At 41.2% G+C, this 20,499-nt stretch overlaps 2 long non-coding RNA genes across 2 annotated transcripts in view; one reads left to right on the forward strand and one right to left on the reverse strand.

The window, feature by feature from the left end:
* LOC146767033 (uncharacterized) overlaps positions 1-20,499 on the forward strand; it is a 144,172-nt gene that overhangs the window by 101,825 nt on the left and 21,848 nt on the right. The window contains exons 8-11 of the long non-coding RNA XR_014956111.1: positions 1,864-1,986; positions 3,454-5,867; positions 6,553-6,624; positions 9,804-19,602. This is a non-coding gene — a long non-coding RNA (uncharacterized LOC146767033). The remainder of the gene's footprint in view (positions 1-1,863; positions 1,987-3,453; positions 5,868-6,552; positions 6,625-9,803; positions 19,603-20,499) is intronic.
* LOC146767034 (uncharacterized) lies at positions 397-9,807 on the reverse strand. Its single transcript, XR_014956113.1, has 2 exons — positions 7,984-9,807; positions 397-7,407 (listed from the first exon to the last, which is right to left on the reverse strand). It is a non-coding gene; the product is annotated as an uncharacterized LOC146767034 (long non-coding RNA).

The raw sequence follows: 20,499 nt of genomic DNA on the forward strand, positions 1-20,499 counted from the left end.
GGAGAAAAATTGTTTCTCATAAATCACCTGATTTCTGCCACTGGAACCTCAGGGTAAAATTTGCAAGGTTACAAGGGGCAGAACAGGAAGAGGCATTTGCAGAGATGTGAAAAAAGAGCCATAACAACCCTAAACGTGGACATTTACACAAAAATTCTCCTGCATGCAGAGACAGAGACATATTTACAGGAATTCACATACAGCAAACTACAGCAGTGACATATGATGCTAACTTTGAAGAAATATGTTGTTCCAATGTCATCTTCCATAAAAGCAAAATCCTTTTGAACATCTCAAATTATCTGCATTCTTGAGTCTGAAGCTTAGTAAGTTAAATGTATGAGATTTTTGACTTCTGCTTGCTATATAAGTAACAGGCTTCAGTAGTGCAAGGTACAAAGAGGCAGAAATGCTTTTAATAATGAATAGACAAGTTATTTCTGGGATAACTCGTTTTCCATGTGGCTTGGAGAATCTTCAAATTGCCTTTCATATAATTGCCAGGGAAGGCTGCAGGTTCTCCAGGGTGTCACTGTTTTACTGGCTGGTTGGTTGTTCTCAGTTCTCTGCAGAAGTTGTGTGACAGAGCCAAACATACAAGCAGAGGGAGAAAAAAGGTGATACAAACTGAAAGTAAAAGCAGCAATTAAAAAAAAAAGTATAAGAGTTTTCATGCTCATCTCCACAGAGACTATACAAAGTTGATGACAAAAACTGAAAGAAAATGCAACAAAACCACAAAAATAAATAACTTCCAAAATCATATTTGCTTGGTGTTGCATGTTTGATCATATTTTTCATCATCCTCATTTGTCATTACTAGGAAGAAATGAGCTTGTGTGACAACAGAGCAATGGGGTATGGACTCAAATATGTATTGGGTATGGGGACAAGTCAGGTATGTTGTTATGCCAAGAAGATCATATAAAGCTTAGAGGGTCTCTTAACACAGAATGAGTGCAGTAACAAAAATTAGAAAAAATCTGCAGTTATTTCAAAGTTTTTCCTGAAGCTGCCATTTGGAACTGAAGGCCACTGAGTTTGATTTTTCATTTAGCTTTTTTTTTTTTTTTTTTTTGAGCAGGAGCTTTCTTTGTCCAACTTTCCTATTTCTACAGCAAAATATTATCATTTCTAATGATGCAGAGTTATGTGGGCACAAACACTAGACCAACACATCAGGTTCCTTGCCAAACTCTGCTCACAGTTCTTCAAATAGAGCTCATTTGTACAGTGGAGGCAAAGCATTTCTATGTGTTAGACACACAGTCTTGGACTTGTGGCCATGAAAGCTTTACCAAAAGTAGTTACAGTTTGATTAATTCACAGAAAGGGGAAGCAGAGTGCAATTTTATTGTATGTTTTCTATATGGCAGTTAAACTCTGCATAAAAAAATGTCCTTGTGATTTCTCTTGCTCTGTTTGTTTGCTCCAGAAGATGCACAGGACCAGTTGGAGTGCTGATGGTCTGGTATTGATCTGGAAGTCCTCATTCAAAAAAAAATGTTCAGACAATCCATTCAGACACAGCCTTTCTGGTCTGCTAACCATGCAGCCCCTCCGGGGGCAGGAAGGAGCAGTACAGAAGCAGAGCATGAAAATGTCATCTGCCGTTTCTCCAGTGTCCTGCAGCCCTGGCTGCAGGCTCCACCTCGGAATCAGCTATCCATTGCCCAGATGTTCAGCCTCACTTGGCTGCTGGGGATATTGCCTTTAAGCAATAGCTTGCAAAGTTGGAAGAACCAAGGTTTAATGTGCTCCCAGAAGCTTGCACACTGTCCTGCAGGGTATTTGTGCAATATTGCTATGCTAAGGGAACATTAATAAACACCTCTGTCCATTTTTTTTTTTTTTTTTTTTTAGATTATTTCTTCATGCTGGATTTCTTGGTACCTGTCTGGAAAGAACAGATATCTTCCATTTTTGGAAGAGAAGTGAATTCTATGCATGTTTGCAGGTTTCTGCCAGCAAGAGAACCTCTTGAAAGTGAGTGAACAGGAGCTGCACAAGCATGAAAATTCACAGCATCATTTTTCTGCTCTCCATCAAAGTTAATAACTTGTATCTAAACTTGGCCAGGTTTGTTCATCACTGCTACTGACCCCTGAGCAAATTCACTTTGACAGGTGCTTTCAGGTGTCCTGAAAGTTTAAAAATTACCATAACTGTCCTTTGTTTAATGCATGTGTCTTGTCGTATCTGCTTATATCTGTGGGTATTTATGTTTTGCCACAGCTTGGTAGTATAACTGATAAAAAGAGCTGCTTTCAATTACAGCAGCAGAAAAACCCCTCAGACTATGCTAAATCCATGTTTGCCTGTCTGACCTCAGCAGTGCAGTCCCTGGTTGCTTTCCTTGAACTATTTTTTTGGCATTCATTCCTTCCCCATCCCAGTCCCATTAATGTTTCAGTCCTCCTTTCTGTGTTTATTCTATTCTTTGCTTCTCCTCCCTCTTCCATACCTGTGCCCAGATGATTGAATACTAAATTCTGTTATGCACTAAACTAATGTTTAATGTTTTTACAGGCTTATCTGTAAATCATTACCATTTTCTCTGCTTCCTTTGTTCTTGCCTTTCCACTTAACTTACTTCTATATCACCTCCCTTGTTCTCTTCTCAAATATCTCTTGAAATAAAAAGACTTTTGACTCCTTGTTGTAGCAAACCAACACATCTCCCTCTTCTGATCTGAGACCTGCACCCCAAAAAATTCCCTAGCTTGTCCTGCTGAGTCTGGAAAGTCTGTTCACAGATGAAAAGGTGAAGAGAGACAATGGTGCTGTTTCTTTGCTTGTCTGGGATGGATTTACATAGAAATTTTGGTTTGTACATGCCTTACCAGGGAGGGAACAGCTCCAGCCATACAGGGGTGACCTCCTTAATCCCTGAGTCTGGATTAAGGCAATTGCACATCTCATCCAGAACTGTCCCACCTTTCTTAGCCTTCATTTTCCCTCCAGGTGCATGCAGTAATAAATATCCTTTCACTGCATGTGGTGCTCCTCAGAAGTCTAAATGCTAATGGTGCCATTTGGCAAGGTGAGCTACATCAGCTATGTACAATGTAAGTGAAAATTGGAAATTGTTTAAGCTTTCAAATTTGTTTCATGCCATTAGATTTTCTCATGATTCATTTGTCATTCTAATTGGATTCTAACGTGTACTTTACATTTCAAAACTTGAAATGATGAACACTGCATAACAAAGAATGCTTAAGAATAGGCAGCTCCCCAAGCTGTGTTTAATTTACACCAGATGAGTAAATGAAGAAGGTGAAGAGTCACTGAGTAACAAAGTGATGCTGCCTTAGAAATCCAGCAATTAATTGCAATGATAATAAGAAGAGTGATTAAGTTGATTCATTTAAATCCTCCAGCAGTGTTGTAATTGCTCATTTGAGCAGGATGCGAAGGATGATTTTTACCCTTGTCCTTCCAACTTTTTTCTAGATCTTTCACCTACTCTTCGCTGACTTGACTTTGCACAGGACTACCTGAGGAGTAAACAGAAAACTTTTTCTGCTACAAATGGAGCAGAACAATAACTAATTGATTCTCCTTCTGGAAAACAGCAGAAGAGCTGGAAGTCCATGTGGGAAGGCTCTTCTCATCCCTTCTTGGGAGCACACAGGTGTGTTCCTGGCTGACCACATCAACTTACAGCAAAGTTCTGTAGAGAGTCCTGAGGTCTCCAATGGCCTGAGCCTGGTGCCAGCCATGGGCAGGAGCTTTGTGTACCCTGGCACATTTCAGACTTTGTCTCCGTCTTAATGCAGTCATTGCAATAACCAAAGTGTAATTGCAATTGAAAATTTTATTCTAGTTCTCTGAGACCTTAAAACACAAATCATATGATCACAGTGGCATTTCATGCTGTATTTTGAAAAGAGATAATTGAATCATAAGCTGTTTTTTTTCCAGCCAGCTAGGAAATGGGCAGGTTTGCACTGGTGCCTGCTAATAGCAGACTTTAGGGTGTGGATGAAGTTTGTTTCTATAGCCCAGAATGTTATGCCAGTGACCTCAACACCATCAGTTCATTCTTTCCCATTCTTTTATTCTGAATTTTAGAATGCAATCGTAGAGAGCAATGTTCTGCTGCACTTCTTGGATGTTAAAATACAGCACTGAAAAATCCAAGGGGCATAGATCTTGTTTGGGATAGAAAACATACATATGTAGCATCAACACTAACTGGGATTTTCTGGTGTATGTCAGAGATGTAGATAACTTCTGCAGTATTTAATTTCTTTCTTTGCTCTGTGACTTAGCTGCCTTTTTTACAAAGATTGAGAATATTGTTTTTCTACATCAGAAAAAGCTGTGCTGGAGGAGCTCAGCTTAGCCAGTTGTAAAGAAAGTTATTGCTGAGATATGAAAAGTAAGTCCATTTTTTAACTTTTTGTTTTCTCTTTTCTGCCCAGCAAGACCATCTTTGTGTGAAAACCTTTTCATTGAAGAACACAGCAAATATGGGTATACTAAAGTCAGGGGTACATCAACATGCAAGCATATTATAAAAAAAATTCTCTTTATTATCCATAACTTATTTTTACAAAAGAAATATTTAGCACTTCAAGCATGAATACATAAAGATTTACACAGGTGCTGCATGTTTTTAGACCAGATGGGCCTTTTAGACAAGAGACAAGAACATATTGGATACAGCAAAACAAATTTGCATTTTTAAATTTCTTTCTTTTTTTTTCTTTTTTTCCAGTGTGTTAATGCTCACAAATACAGCAGCAGAGAGTTGTGCCTCTCTTTTCAAACCAGGTGTGATGCAGGCAGCAGATGTGCTGCTGTGCCCGTGTTGCTGTGCCCGAGCAGTGCTCACTGAGCCTGTGGGTGGGGTGATATTTCCATGGTACCAGCTCCAGGGGCACCCAGGCCTTTCCCTGTCAGCTCTGACATGACAGAGGAGCAGCCTTTTATTGTGGGCTTTGAATAACTCCACTATTCATTCCCAGGAGCTGGAATGGGACTCTGGAGCAGCCCTCAGTGAGCAGCAGCTCCTTCCCTGGGCTCATCTCAACTCGCTGGCTCCAGAGTGAAGCGTTCCTGCTGCAGGTGATCAGAAGGGGCTGAGTCACTTAAAAACAACAGTTCTGGTAGTATTAATCACAATTTGTATTCTAATGGTTTCCAGATGTTGGTTCATCGTTGTGCACTGTATTATACAGACAGTCTGAAAAATCACAGCCCACTTTGGAAAACGGGTTTCTGAGAGGATCACTGATTCCCAGAAACTGAGGATTTCTCAGGAATCCTGAAATGTTTCCCTACATTTATAATGTTACCTCCCCCTGCCCCTTAATCCCAGCTGCAAAAATCTTTATTATAGGAAGGAGCAATTTAGCTTTGTTTTTTTCCAGAACATCATGTCTGCTTTCCTTGGTACTGTGGTTCCATGATCAGCCAGCCCGTTTGTTACATGGCTATGTGATGAGGGATTTTTTTTCCAAGGAAAATGTAAACACAAATCAGGCTAGAACATTTTTTTGGTTTTAATTTGCCTTAAAACTAGTCAGCTCCTCATTAGAGAATGTGAAGAGCTTCATCTAAAAAGAATTTAATTGAACAGATTTTTAGGAACAAGTAATATATACCATGAGGAAGACAAATTTCATGAAATGTTTTGTTTTGTCAGAAACTCATTTTTCCCTGAGAAATGGATTTCAGGGGAAATTTTCCAGAAGGCCCTGCTCATTTGTATGTGTGACTGGAGAAAAAATAAGAAGCCTAAACCAGGAGAAAAAAAAGATAGAAAAAATTTTGTCAGAGAAGTTAATGTCTGATGGCAGCTGGCAAGGAACATAGTTGGAATTCCTAGATCTCTTACTTTCCAAGGAAAGCTTACACAGGTACTTTCTGTTCTACAACAGTTGTGTCTGGTTTAGGCATTGCTGGACTCCAGCACATTTCTGCAGCCTGTTTTAGCATCTCACTCATAATTCTAACTGGAGAAGCAACACCTGTGATTTTAACTGGTTTCTAAGAAGCATAAACCACAGTCAGGAGTTAAGCTGGGTAATTCTTGACCTGTTGAGGCAATTCATTCAACCTGTTTAAAAAACCCAAAAGAAACCAAATTTCTGCCAATTCTTTTGACTAGTCTTTGGCTCCTAAGTGAAGAAAGGTATACCTTGACATTTTAGTGTTTTTAAAAGCATCTGTACTTTGAGCCCTTTCATCCTGCTTGTCTGCTTACCATTTAGTTTATTTTTCAAGAGGACACCTGCTGCTTGTTTCCAGCATGGAGATTCCTTCAGCACTGCTGTGCCATTGGGAACTAGACTCCAGTCTGATGAAATTAATCTAAAAAGAATGAGAGGCCCTCTTGATGTAGCAGGCATGTGATCACAGATTTGGAGAATGCTCTTGATATCTGTTTGATCACATATGGGTTCTTTACACACTCTTAAAAAGTAAAAGCAGCAGCAGAGCTACTCAAAGGAGAACCCCATTAAGTCTGAAAATGGCTCAGACTTAATGAGATCTTATTTTCCTTATATAATGAAATCATCACACCTCCTTTTATTTCCCCAGGAGCACTTGGGGAGGTTGTAACTTGGGGTGGTTGTTGCCTGTTGCCATGAAACACAGCTGTTTGCAAGGCAGGTAAGTCTCTGATGAAGGGATTTAATTGTCTGGTATATGGATGGGATGAAGCACACTCCTGCATGTCTCAGAAAGAGCTCTGTGTGTGTAGGAGGCTGCCTCAGTCATGTTAAATTCATATTAGGTAGCACTTCCAGAAATGACTGGAAAGTAGAGCTGTTGTTGATGCAAAAGGTCACAGACATTAATAGCCTGCAGAACAATTCCAGGGTGCAGAATTATTCACAGCTGTCAAAACACAAAACAAAGACTAAAAAGAACAAGGGAAAGAAAAGGTTTGAAACAATGACATCTCTCTGTTATTACTGCTGCTATACTTTGGGTTTTTTAAAAATGCTCATCTTGGGAGGGGAACCAGGGTGTTAATTCTGAGCTGTTTTCTGCTTTCTTCTTTTAAACAGCAACAGGAAATGTGTCCTTTTTTTGTGCTGCTTTTATTGCATTTAGAAGCTTTTGTGGAAATATGAACAGCAGTGAGTCTTGATGAAATGCATGTTCTTCTGACTGAGAATGGCCTTCAAAGGGAGTCCAGTCTTTTTTTTTTCCAAGGGCTTCAGACCAAGATAGAAGAGATGGAGGGTCAGGAAAGGGAAAGGATGGAAGGGAAGAGGAGGAAAGCAGTGAAAAGGAAGGGAAGTTGTTGAAGATTCAGACAAGAATATAGGCTGTTCCTTAGGATTGAAAATATTTTGTTGCTCAAAGAAAAACAAATTCCTCTATATTTAAGGCTTGTTGATTACTTGTGGCAGAGGCACAGAAGGGAAAGGCATAGCTCTTGAAAGCCTTTACAGGAAAAAAGGAATGAAAAGCACAAAAAAAATCAAATGGTAAACTTGTGTGTGTGCTGTTCTCCCTCCCTCCGTCTCACCAAGACTCACAGCCCCTCTTATTTTCCTCACAACCCCTTGCAGACAGTCAGGGGTTCCAATCAGGAGACAGAAAATAACAAAACATCTGTCTTTATAGTCAGAACCATAGCTGGTATGATTTGATAACCCAAGCTGGTAGCCAATGATCCTCTTCTTTGTACACTGGCATTTATTATGCCAGCAAAGTCACAGATCAATCATTTTCACCCCTGCTGCTGACAGATCAGGTGTAGGCTTACAGCAAGTGAGAAACTGGGCAGATTAGGAGCTAGCTCTATTGTTCTGATTACAAATCACAAAGTCTTTGACTTGCTGAGTAAAATAGGAACAGACATTTTCTCTTTTTCCTTTCGGACTGAAAAAATGTAATTACTCTTGTATTTATAGCCACCCTTTCCCTTCCCACTAGCATTGCCCTCCCCTTTAATGCAGATCAATAGTTCTGTCCTTTCCAGCAGATATTTTCAGAACTCCACCAGTCTGCACTCACCCTGTGAAAGGAGAAAGCCCTGGTCCATATCTGCATCTTCTTAATCTGGGAAGTGCACTCCCTGACTGGTTTTATCTGTGTTTCCTCCATTGTTCCTCCTACAAAGAAATCTTTGTAGGGGTGGCTCAGGAGACAGCCAATGATCTGTATCACCTTTCCCTCCTACATTTGCTTCCAGCAGTGATTATTGTCTTGTGCTGTTTGGGGAAAGTGAGTTCTCTTCATGCTCCTGGCAGAAAAGTGTCCAAAGGATGGGATTCATGGTGTTCATGGGTGGTAGTTAATGGGCACAGCTGTAGGGTGATGTGTAGAACTGGAGCTGACACTGGCTGGCCAGTGCTCTGAGAAATGTATGGACCAAGTGCCCCTTCCTGGAGGTATTTGGGGTTGCATAAAACTCAGTAGGTAATGGAAAATGATTGTGTGAATTTATATTTTTTTTTCTATTCTTACACCATACCTGCCATGTTTGAGTTGTCTGTAAACTGGCAGAGTGCAGTCTGTTGTTAATGATCCCAGCACATAAGGAAGCATGAGCTGGCCTCTAATGAGTGTAACAAGGTCTTCCCATGTTTGTACAGAGACTGAATAATCTGATATATGGCACTTAATCAAGAACATTTCATAGGGACTTGCAATCAGATGCTGACACAAAAAAACCCAAAACAAAATCAAGAACTCCTGCAAGCTAACATAGTTAAAATAGTATTGATAAGAAAATGAAATTGTTTGTAATAGTTTAGCCAATGTTCCTCCTCTAAATATTGCCCAAGGGGTGTACATTAGTTTGTCCAAACTATTGACATAACACATGATCAAATAACTATCACTCAATGGAAAGGGGAAGGAGATGAAAATCCAGCCCAGGAAATCCTTTTTCTTCTAAGGGAAAGAAAGCAAGAGTCTGTATTCCTGTTATGAGCCTGCTAGTCTCCCATCCTGCCCTTGTCTTTCCTCTGGTCCCTGGTAATCAAACCAGCCTGGGAATCTGAGACAGGCTGGATGGGGAATATGATCCCATGTAAATGTTGTCAGTGTGCTTGCCTGACTCTGGTACCAGTTCATACCTTGCCAGGTGATGAAGAAGGCTGGGGAATTTGTATTTAGCTCCTGTTCCAGTGGCTGCTGTTTGCTGGAGCATGGGCTGCAGCTGTAGGTGTGGGATGTGCAGGGAATGTGGGTGTGGCAATCTCAGCTGGAGATGGTGATCATCTAAGGAGCTGAGGAATGCTCAGGGGTGGCAGTAAATCATGACACAAAGACTTCAGAAAATCTGTTATCTGCATCACACTTCCACTAAACTTGATGTGGAGTAGATAAAGATATGAAGGATCAAGCAATAGAGCAGGACAGATTTTGCCACTGCTGGCAATTAAATCTATTTATGCAAAAAGGTATAGAAATATTTCTATATTTCTATACTTACATTAATATTATAATCTATATTAGCATATAACAATCTATATTAATAGTAATTCAACTGCCTCTGTAAGAGTTCCAGTAACATTTTGGTTTAGTTAGTTAGTTTGTTGGGTTTTTGTTGGTTTTTGTTTTGATTGGTTGGTTTTGGTTTCTTGTAATACTTGAGGGCTGATTCTAGGGGACAGATCCTGTAGCAAACAGGCTGAGGTATCCCTGCTCAAATGTCAGCCATCCAAGTGCTGCACTTGGTGATATGTGTAGAGAATATGAGCCCAGGCTCAGAGTGCACCAGAGGTTCCTTGGGATGGCAGGAGTCTCATGCATTTGAAATGGTTCTACTTTAGCTATTGCCCAAAATGTTTTTAACTTTTTACTTCATATTTCTGTCATTATGTCAGAAATCATCCCATAGCAGTCCTGGTGCCACGACTCCAAGCTCCAGACTCGGCAGTACCAAAATTCTGATGTGCTGTTTGCCTGATCTCAGAGACAGTGGATAAAGAAGCCCTGAGGATGCTCACCCGGAGCAATGGGGGTTGCAAAGCCTTTTTCTGCAGCAGGATTTCCTCCTCAGCATTTAAATAAAAGGGCAAGGAAACTGGTGAGATTCAAATTTACAGTTCAGCTGGGCTGCAAGCTTTCCTGGCAATGCTTGTACTTGATTTGCTCATTCTATGAAGAAAAGTCACATTTTTTAAACAAAAAATCCTTAAGAAAATTCTGGTCCCCAGTTTTTTTATGCTAGTGTGCCATGAAGGTCAGAGAAAGGACTTGTATATGACAGGAAAGGCTTTTGCATGTGTTATTGCATCCTATCTTTCCTTGTTTCACAGAAACCCCGAGTGTTAACAAAATTTGGAGAAAGCAGTCTGACTGATTACATCCATTATTTCCTTTCCTACTTTAGGTTGTCATGCAAGTATTTTGTGACAGTGGTTCTGAAAGACATAACAAGGGACAAGTCTTAGGTAACATTTTTTATTTTTAAGTTTCATTGAAGTTTCAGATTACTTGAGGTTAAAATTCACACTAAAGACAATCTGAGAAGAGACAAAGGCATCTGTTGCTTACTGCCAGTATTTCATTCTCATTCAAGTCATTGCAGGAACTCAGCTGACATCTTCGTGAGGTGTTGACACTGCTTGATAGTTCTTCATCACTGCGAGATTAATAGAGGGGAAATACTATAGTTTTTCTTCCCTCTGGCACTTTGAGCCAGCGTTTCTGTTTTTGGAAACACCAAGTGCATCAGGCTGAGCCTCTGGAAGATGTGGTGTCCAAGACCACCCTAGTTCAGGGGTGGCTCCGTGTGGTGGAAAAGTCTCTCCTCCAACCCGAGCTTCCAAAGAAAGGCTCAGCAGTCTCTTGTTTTTCAGTCTCAAGGCAGTTTATTGCAAGTTATCTAAAAGATTTTCTCCTTGAGCTGCTGGGGTTTGCTCACAGCTCAGGCAGAGGCACACACACACCCTGACATCCTCTCTGACCCCGACTGCTTCTTCTCTCCCCACCCAGGGCTGCTGCTCTCTTTTATATGGTACATTACGTGTTACATGTTTATAGTTTTTCCCCAATGCCTATTACCTATATTAAATGGTGCTTTTCTATCTTTTATATGGTACATTACGTGTTACATGGTTACAGTTTTCCCCAATGCCCATTACCTATATTAAATGGTGCTTTTCTATCTTTTATGTGGTACATTACATGTTACATGTTTATAGTTTTTCCCCAATGCCTATTGCCTATATTAAATGGTGCCTTTCTACTCTAAACCAATCTGTGAGTGCCAACATCACCAAGAACATGGAGGTAAGGAAGAAGAAAGAGGGAGGACAGGGCAGGCCCAAATCCCTCCATCTTAAAACCTCTGACCCCCATGTACAAAACTAAACCCCCCTCTACAGCACTCAAAAATTCTTCCCTCTACTTTGTAACTACTTCTACTATAATATCTAAACTTTTGTGACTTCTTTTTCTTCCTACAAGGTTGGTAAATCATTCCATGGTTCAAACCCAAAATCACAGCTGTTTCCAGCTGCCTGCCAGGGTCTCAAATGCTTCTGACCTGGACCTGGAACCTCCAAAAATGTCTGAGGGACATTTTGAGTTCCCACAATGTGGTGCAAGTATTTTGGGAGCACCAGCTCTCCGTGAGACTGGCTTTGAGAAACAACATGGTTTGGAAATAGATCTGTAACACGTTGATGTGTAACACACCATCTGAGGCATGGCAGGGTTTGCACTGCTGGACAGGGACTTTTGGTTCCCTTTTGCAGCTGCCATGCCCTGGCTCATTTTCAGGAGAGTTCAGGAGAGCACCCTGCAAGGCTGACCCTGCCAGGGCTCTCCTTCTTGTGCTCCTTCCCTCACACACAAACCTGCATGGCCTCACTCCTGCCTTATCCTGCAGAGACAGGAGCCAATGACCAGGAATTCCAAACACCCTCCCTGCATTCAGAACAGGGGCTGGGCAGGTGGGAAATATCTTTTTGAGGCTGTCTCTGTGTGCAGGTGCTCTCCGAGATGGGTGACCTCAGGGAGACTCTGGAGACAGTAAAAGGCAGAAAATCTTTCAGCTGGTGCCATTTAATAATGAAAATACATTTCAGCTCCTCATTTGCAGCCATGTGGAGGGGCTGCCTTTTTCACTTGAAAAAGAAATCTTCCAGAGAGGAAGAATAACTGCTGTTTTTGAAAGAATTTTGCTACATGAGCTGTAACAAACTGACAGCACTATAAAGCTATTTATAGATCCATAGTTTCAGACCAGGGTGCTCAATAAAGGCTGATGGAGTAGATTCGTTATGTGAATTTCAGTTAATTTACGTAAAGTCATTGTTTCTCTGGGAAATCTGGTTCTATTTTCCCTTTTTTTAAGAAGTTTTTCCAAGCAATACTTTGACATCTGAATTACTTCTCCAGTGCTGTGGGAATAAGGAAGTGAGTGTCCTTGATGCTCCTGTTGGCACTAAATGGGAAGTCACACATTGATAAACTAAGGGTGAAGAAAATGTCTTTGGAGAGTTCTGATCTTCAGTGGTGTTTATACATACACTTTGTCTCTACTGCTTTCACACAGTGCCTACTGACACACTCCAGTTACCTTCCCTGAGGTCAAGAAACATTTCTCTGGTTCATTTTGGGAATAGAAACACTGAGAATTTTCACTATTTTCCTCCTCTTTTTTTTCTATGTCATGGACTGACACTTAGCTCATCTTCCTACTTCAGTGCTTTAGTTTGATCACTTCACAGTGTCCATCTCATTCAGCTGCCAAAATGTGCCTCGTTTGAAATCCTGCATCCCTTCTGTTCTTGGAATGAGGCACACTGGGCTTGCTTTGCTGCTGTCCTGGGAACAAGGTGGGAAGGTTGTGCTGCTGGCAGCAGTGCACACCTGCTGGCATGGCCTGTGGCTGTGCAGGCATCCCTGCTCTATTGGAAATGCAGGCGAACCCAATGGGAAGAAATGAGGATGTCTGACTCCATTCAGAAGGCTGAATTATTTCTTTATAATAACTATGCTAAAATACATCAATATACTATATAAAAGGAGGCTACTAAAACTACATACTACTTTCTCTGGCTCTAACCCAACTCGTGACCCTCTCGCTGGAGTCCAGCCCCAGGTGGGTTGGATTGGCCATCAGGCTCAAACAATCCTCACCAGAATCCAATCAAGCACTCACTCCAGGTAAACAATTCTCCAAACACATTCCACATAGGAAAAACAAGGAGCAGAAATAGAAAGTGTTTTCTCTTTCATTTCTCTCTGTGCACCTCTGTGAAAATCCTGAGATTTGCCACACTGCTCCTCACCAGGATGCTGCATGCCAGTGAGGGGATGAGCTGCTTCTGCTGGAGCTGCCTGCCAGGGTGCAGTGAGTGCCTCCTGCATTCCACACAGCTCTGTAAAGGCTGCAGGGTTTGCAGCTTGGGCATTTTGCACTGAAGGTTTTGCTCACAGGTACAGATATAATGTCAGTTCTCTCAGGGAGAAACTTCTATAGCTGGGAAAGTGGTAAAATATATTATCTTAAATGTCTAAACACTGGGCAACTTACTAATAATGAGATATATTTAATATATTGGTCCACAGATTTTTCAAACCCAAGGCTTGCTGTGAGTATTACAGTTCTTCCAATGTAGCAGTGCAGAGTAAGACATTATTTCTTCTAAATGTGTAGATATAAAAAATAAAGGTCTTTTGGCAAAGGAATGCCATGCTATTTAGCAAAGAGCTACAGCAAACCACTTACTCCACCACTGGAACATTGCAAATGTGTTTCTCAGCAGAGAAATGTGTCTTGGTAAACTAAATCTAAACACTGATTAAGAAACTAGAAAGCTTTATAGCTGTGTCTGTTTACACAAGTCAGAGGGTCATTGTTCAGTGTGGCTAATTATGTTGATTCTTAAAAATTTAGAGACAACATGAAAAGTATGTTGGGAGGAGCTGTAATGACAATGGATATTAAGGGAAAAAATCCCCTTTGAATGGGTTGTCAAGTATTGGAGCAGACTGTTCAGGGGAGCAGTTGAGTCACCATCCCTGGAGGTGTTTAAAGATGTGTAGATGTGGCACTTAGGGACATGATTTAGGGGTGGACTTGATGGCTTTAAGGGTAATTTTTAAGCTAAACAGTTCTAAGATTCTGTGACAAGAGTAACAACAATTGGGAAATTGTTCTGCACATCACATCTTTCTTTTGGTACCAAGTGATTGGTTTTGCATAAAATGTTCACAATGCTTGCCTGAAGTCTGTGTACAAACACAGGAAAAGTCCTTTGAAGGCTCACTGGAAGGGCAATTTGGATATTTAGTTGCTACTAAAACCCTCCTGATAGTTTATGCTGTTATGTACAGGTCATTCAAAAGGATGCCTTCTAACAGGAAAAACCTTTGCACAAGGGAAAAAAATCAGTGTAAAACATGCTAAAACTAGAACTGTAGGGGGGAAAAATGACAGAAAGATTTGTTTTGACCATTCAAATAAAATATTTGCATCTGGCTTTGTATAATTTCAGGCATTCCAAATTTTCCTTTTTAAAAACACTACCAATTGCTACAAAGGAGGTTTAGCTCCTTGCAACAGGATAAATGTATGAATAAAGAGTTATGTGAGGCTCCCTGAGTCCAGAGAAATGACAGGGCAGCCTCCTGGGTGGGAGTGTGCAGTGCTCTTTGATAAATAAACTTGTGGGTAGCCAGCAATAAAAACTGGCAGATTTACATTCTTTCAAGCACTCAAGCAGTCACCAGGGAATATGTCCAGCTTAAAGCATTTCAAAATTCATGAGCCAGAATTCCAAAATCATTGAGGAGTTTGTGCAAATAATGATTAGGAAAAAAGCTGTGAACCTTTGCTTTCTGATGCTTTAAACTGTATATAACTGCAGTTTGTTGTGAGGCTCACATTTCTCATACGAACACCCCATTCCACCAAAAAAAGATTGGAAAATGTGAGTGCTCATGGTGAAACTCATGACAAAGTATTGCTGTTCCTCTCCAACACTTATTGGGAAGAAATTATCTGCTGTTTTGGATACCTAACCTCTGGGATCAACCCCCAGTTTTTGCAGTGTGGCTTACTCTAATCACTAAGACACTCATGTTTTCCACCTTTGCTTCAAGTTTGCTCCACAGTCTTCATCTCCCAGCCAGGGGTTGGAGGTGTCACTGTTGCATTTGACCAAGACAAGTGCAGACATTTCTGCTCTGATCTTGCCACTGGCTTTTCAGCCACAATCTACCAGAAGTCATTTGTGATTTATCCCCAAGCATTCAGCAACTGCAGCTGTTTCCATCCACCTGTACAGCTCTGTTAAGTTAGGGAGCTGCAGAAGCTGAACCCAGCAGTGCTGCTTGTTACAAGCTGTGTTTTACTGAAAAGTCAGATTTTGAGGTCCTTATTCAGAGAAGTTAAATATAAAAGGCCTCCCTAGTAAGAACATAGGTTTAGTTTTTGTTTTATCACAAAAAGGGATATTGTCGAAGTAAAAGCACCTGAAATTAATGAAATGAAGGGCTTAAAGTAACAATTCTATTTTCCTCATTTAGAACAAAATTAGCAAAGTTGCCAAACAGACCAAGAAGGATTCCTTTGCAACCACCTAAAGCATGGGCCGTGCCTGGCAGAGGGACTGCATGTACATCTGCCTTTCCAGCTCTCACTAAGGAAGTTGTCTGTCCCTCATGCTAGGTCTGTCATTTAATACTGTTTAAAACCATAGGACATAATGTAATTTTGTACTGTTAAGCAGCAGCAGACAGAAAATGAAAGAAAAAATGGACTGTCTCTAACTTCTTAGAACAATCACATTTTTGTGGCAGATATTCTCTGTATTTCTCTTTCTTGATTTTCAGAGTATTTATGTACATGGAAGAAGACCTCTCTTTCCTGAGAGATCATCCCTCCCTGCTGCTTGTACCCTGTTTGATGTCATGATCTTGGTTGCTGTGGAAATGATTAAGCTGTCATCAACAGATTCAGATGGGGAATAAGCTCTGGGAGAAGATGACACAACATTCCTTCTTTTATGCAAATGTGTGCAGTTAAGAATGGCAAACAAACAAACAAGCAAAATATAGAGGCAAACACTTTTGCCTCCCAATTCACTATTTAGACTGAGCATACTGATTTAAATGAGCCATTTTTCCCAGGGGGTGTCAGATGGTGCCTAGAAAATGTCACCCACTGCTGTGGAAGTGGCAGAAGGGAGCTAGAGGCCAGTGAATGTCTTCTCATCTCTTTGGCTTGAAGGGGTACAAATTCCAAAATAGATGCCAGAACCCCTTTTGTCCTGAGCTTTAAGCAGCTCATGACAGGTGCAGTAAGTTGGACAGGTAAGTAAGAGTAACACATTTTTTTGTGAGTGCAAACAACTGTGTTCTCTGCCCTTAAATAGCCTCCCAGGGCTGTGTTAAGCTCAGCAAGTCACAGTGGGAAAAGTGATGCTCCCAGACATTAGATGAGGTTATGTTGACTCAGGAAAATGAAATGCCTCCCAGAAGTATCTTTGGATTTAATTAATATGTGTTCAGAGTAGATGGCTAGTCTCCAAAGAGGACTGGTGTTAACCACCACCTGATTGCATCTGGAATTGCACAGGGGATTTTTCAGTGGCTGGTGCATATAAATGGGGAGCGGGTCACCTAGGTTGTGTGTTTGTAGTTGTAATTAGAAAGACAAACAGTGTGGGAAGGGAAAGTCAACAATGATCCTGATAATTAGTTTAATACTGCTGTGCGCATCTGCTGTGCTCTTGGAAGCAATGCCCCTGTCTCAGTGGTGGGTGTAAATACCTTACAGTAAGTCAAACCCAGCTACGATGGGCTTGGCAGCACTAATGTCTCAGACATGGTCTGTATTCAGGAAAGTGTCAGAAAATGCTCAGGAAGAAACAAACTAGGGTTTTCTCTCCTACAGTTTTGGGCCTTTTTCCCCCCAGGATTTCATGGATATAAAGCTCAAAGCCTTTAGCTGCTCTTTACCTGCAGCTAAAATAATACACAGCATAAGGAAAAGTTGATATGTGAATAAGATACTCTTATGCAGACATCAATAGAACATTTTAAGGCATCAGGGTTATACAGATTAAGGCTGATACCAGGAAAATCGTACTTGAACTTTTAAAATAATTCCTGATGTTTCCAGAAATGTGTTGGGGGAATTTCCACTCAAGAAATATGTGCTGTTTCTTTGTTCTTTCTGATGACAATTTCTCAGAGAGGGCATGCCCTGAGACATGATTTGAATCAGGGACTTCACTCCCTTTGGATGATGCTGTGAAACAGCACAGATAATTAATTTTGGGGTGTCATTTTTGTTTCCTGTTTCCTGATGCTATCTGGGGGCATCATGGGGTGTTTGGGTCCCAGGTCTTAAATACCCATCTACATCTTTGAACACTTTTTTGAAGCACCTCCACAGTAACTTTTTTAAGTAGCAAAATGTTGTGTTGCAGGGTGAAAATAAGCACATGCACAAAGGGGAGGGGGTGAAATTAAATGTCACATTGCGTTATTGCTACCATTTCTAATTCATAGAACACAGGATTGCAATATTTAAACTTCTCATTAAATAGCAGGGCAAAGCAAACTTTCCTTTTCTCTGTTTTTGATGGGGGCTGAAAACAGATTTAATCTTGGATCTATTCAAAAGTGCAAAGCTCTATCTGCCTTCTTGTTTTATGCTATACAGTCTTTGCTCTTTTAAGTTTTACAGCTGTGTAAGTCCACTGACTTCAGGGGAATTCTTATTTACAGCAAGGGCAAGAGAGGCAGCAAAGTCATTTGCAATGATCTGTGAGAAACCCAAAGAGTACAAGGTGGGCTTCTCCTCAGGACCTGATGTTATTCCATTAGGAATACCACAGGGATTTGTTACATGGCCTCTTTATTTCCTTTTACACTGCTCCTGGTTTAGCAGTAGGACACACAGCACTTCCTGAGACACCCTGGAGAGCAAGGAGTTATCACAGGCAGGCCAGTGAAGGAGAACAAGGAGAGGCTTGGTCCCTTGGCAAGGCTACAAAGTGCCTTATGTTTTAATGACAGATGCTGTCAAACACTGCACAGATATGCCTCAGAATTAATATATTAGCGGCTAGCACAAAAGGTCCTTATCCGTGACTAGAAATAATGCAAATATTGATAGCAATTACTCATGGGACTTTCAGTGTAGTTTTCCCTTACCCTTGTATCCTTTTTTTACTTTTTTTTTTTCTTCTTTCTTTCAGGAGAATTTTTTTTTCACAATGTCATTTCTTTAAAAAATCAGTGGCTTCCATGATCATTCATTGCACTTGGCAATTTTATCTTCATCATCCTTTAGTATGCTGGTTTAGTTCTTGAGGGCATCAAGACTGCCCTATGTAATGAATGCTTCATGTGTTTTAGAAACTTTTTAGTAGCTAAGTCCAGAAGTAGAAGTTCACAAATTGGCAGAGAGAATGTCACAGCAATGGTCTCATCCAAAGGGCTGAGCGCTTGTGGGTCAGTTTTGGTGGAGTGACTTAAGCAAAGTGAAGTTCTTTGGGACGTTTCAGACTTCTCATATTCCTCTCCTGGTCAATGTAGGAGAGAGTGCTACAAAAAGTAGGAGAAAAGTGCTACTGACACCTAATTCTATGCAGAGTCCATGGCCATGGGTCACTTAACCACATGCCAACACCTTGCCAAATAGCATGGGGAAGTATTTATTGTTTTACACCTGTGGGAGAGCTCGTCAAATGCTCATTTTCTCTCAGAGGCTGCATGTTCCCAAAGAAAAATATTTGCACTTTCAAATCCTCTGCACCAATTGCTGTCTAGGTGCCCAGGCCTATGCAGGTGGCTTTGGTTGGTTGGCAGTTTTGAAGTGCCTCAGCACCCCTGTTCAAGGGGTGAGCATGGTTCAGATGGCAGCACTGCCCACAGCCCATAAATCTAGTGCATCTCCTTCCTGCTTTTTGCAGCATAGGAGAGGTTTGATGGATTGCCTTTGGTTCAGGCAGTAAACATATCTCATTAAAATCAGTCTCCTGAATCTAATGTTTGTCTAATAGATTGCTTCCCTCACAACTCAACATATTTAGCTCCTAGTAAAGAGTTCAGGCCTCTTGGGAGGACTCCCTGTCATTTGGCATCTTCTTAGCACGAATTAGAAACACAGACCTTACAGGAACACTTCCTGTGTACTGGAGCTGTTTGGTCAGATGCTATTCATGCCCTGAAATAGGAGCTTTAATCAGGTTTCCTCGTTCTGAGAATCAGACTGAAGGGATAAATAGCTTATCCTTTTTCCCTTGCTGCAGCCTTGCATTCCTGTGCACTGTGTTCCCTGTGGGTTCCCCTTGGTTTTCCTGCTCCAGAGGCAAAGCCTTGCAGCAAACACCCACGGAGGGGCCATGTCCCAGCTCTGCTGCAGCTGGCACAGAGCCCCTGCTCCTCTTCCTCTGCTCCTCCCTTGCTGGCAAAATACCCATTGGAACCCACGTCTGGCAGGGAGCTGGTGCTACCCTGGACTACAAAAGCCTAGGGAAAGGGAGGTGGATTGCTAAAATACAGCCTGGAGGCAGATAGGGGCTTTGACAAGATGTAAAACTGTTTGACATCTTGGCTGGGGCTGAGGGACCTTTAGCAGCACAGCTCTGGGGACTGGCAGAGCTCAGCAAACGCTGCTGTGTCTCAGCCTGGCTCTACAATTCCTTCCAGGTAAGGAAAGAAATGTTCTCAGGTGAGGGGCTGGGAATTCAGTGGTGAGTCCAAGAGACAGACATCTAGGAGCACTGTTCTCTGAGCTGCACTCAGAGCTCAGCTCCCATCATCCCAGGCAGCTCCTACTGCTCCAGGCTTTGAAAGTCGTGTTTGTTTATTTGTTTGTTTGTTTGAAGAGAAATCTAAAAGATGTAATCACCATACTGTCTCTCTGTTTTAAGCAGCAGCAGAGAGGAGTTGATTACACCAATCCCCCTCAACGTATGGAGCTTACAAGACATGTAAACAGTTATCAAGGACTTTTTTATCAGAACAAAGTAAATTCCCTCCGTTCAATTTCTTCATTAAAGCAACATTTTTCTTTCCTGGTTTACTCAGGTTTACTCTGTATTCATGTACTGTTTATCTAGATTTCATCTCCACAGGGTTACCTTGCTGTTCTGTAAATACAAGTATGTGTAGCAAAGGGAAAATTCATCCTGAGATACAATGTTTTGAAAACTGAATCATCACAGCTTCCACATGTTCAGTGTAACATCCTAGCCCCATCAATGCTGTGTATGCTTCATTCCAGGAGCGGCTCAAACAGAAAATAAATTATTCAGACTGAAAGTCAGAGGACAGTAAGTTTCCAGAGTTGCCAGAAGTTGATTACTCATTGATGCCTTTGTAGAGGCAGACTTCTGAGAGAGGTTTTCATGTAAACACTGTCTCCTTCAGAGTTCTGGGAGCTTTAGTAGCTCACCCTCTTCCTGGTGAAAAACAATGCACTTGGTTTCTGATTTTCTGGTTTCCATATGTAATAAAGAAAATAGAAAGAGTGATATTAAAGAGAAATAAGATAATAAACACAGAGGATTTCAGTACAAAAAAAAGAGAAAAAGTTAACATGGA

This window comes from Lonchura striata, chromosome 6 (assembly GCF_050655825.1).
Source record: "Lonchura striata isolate lonStrDom1 chromosome 6, ASM5065582v1, whole genome shotgun sequence".
NCBI lineage: Eukaryota > Metazoa > Chordata > Aves > Passeriformes > Estrildidae > Lonchura > Lonchura striata.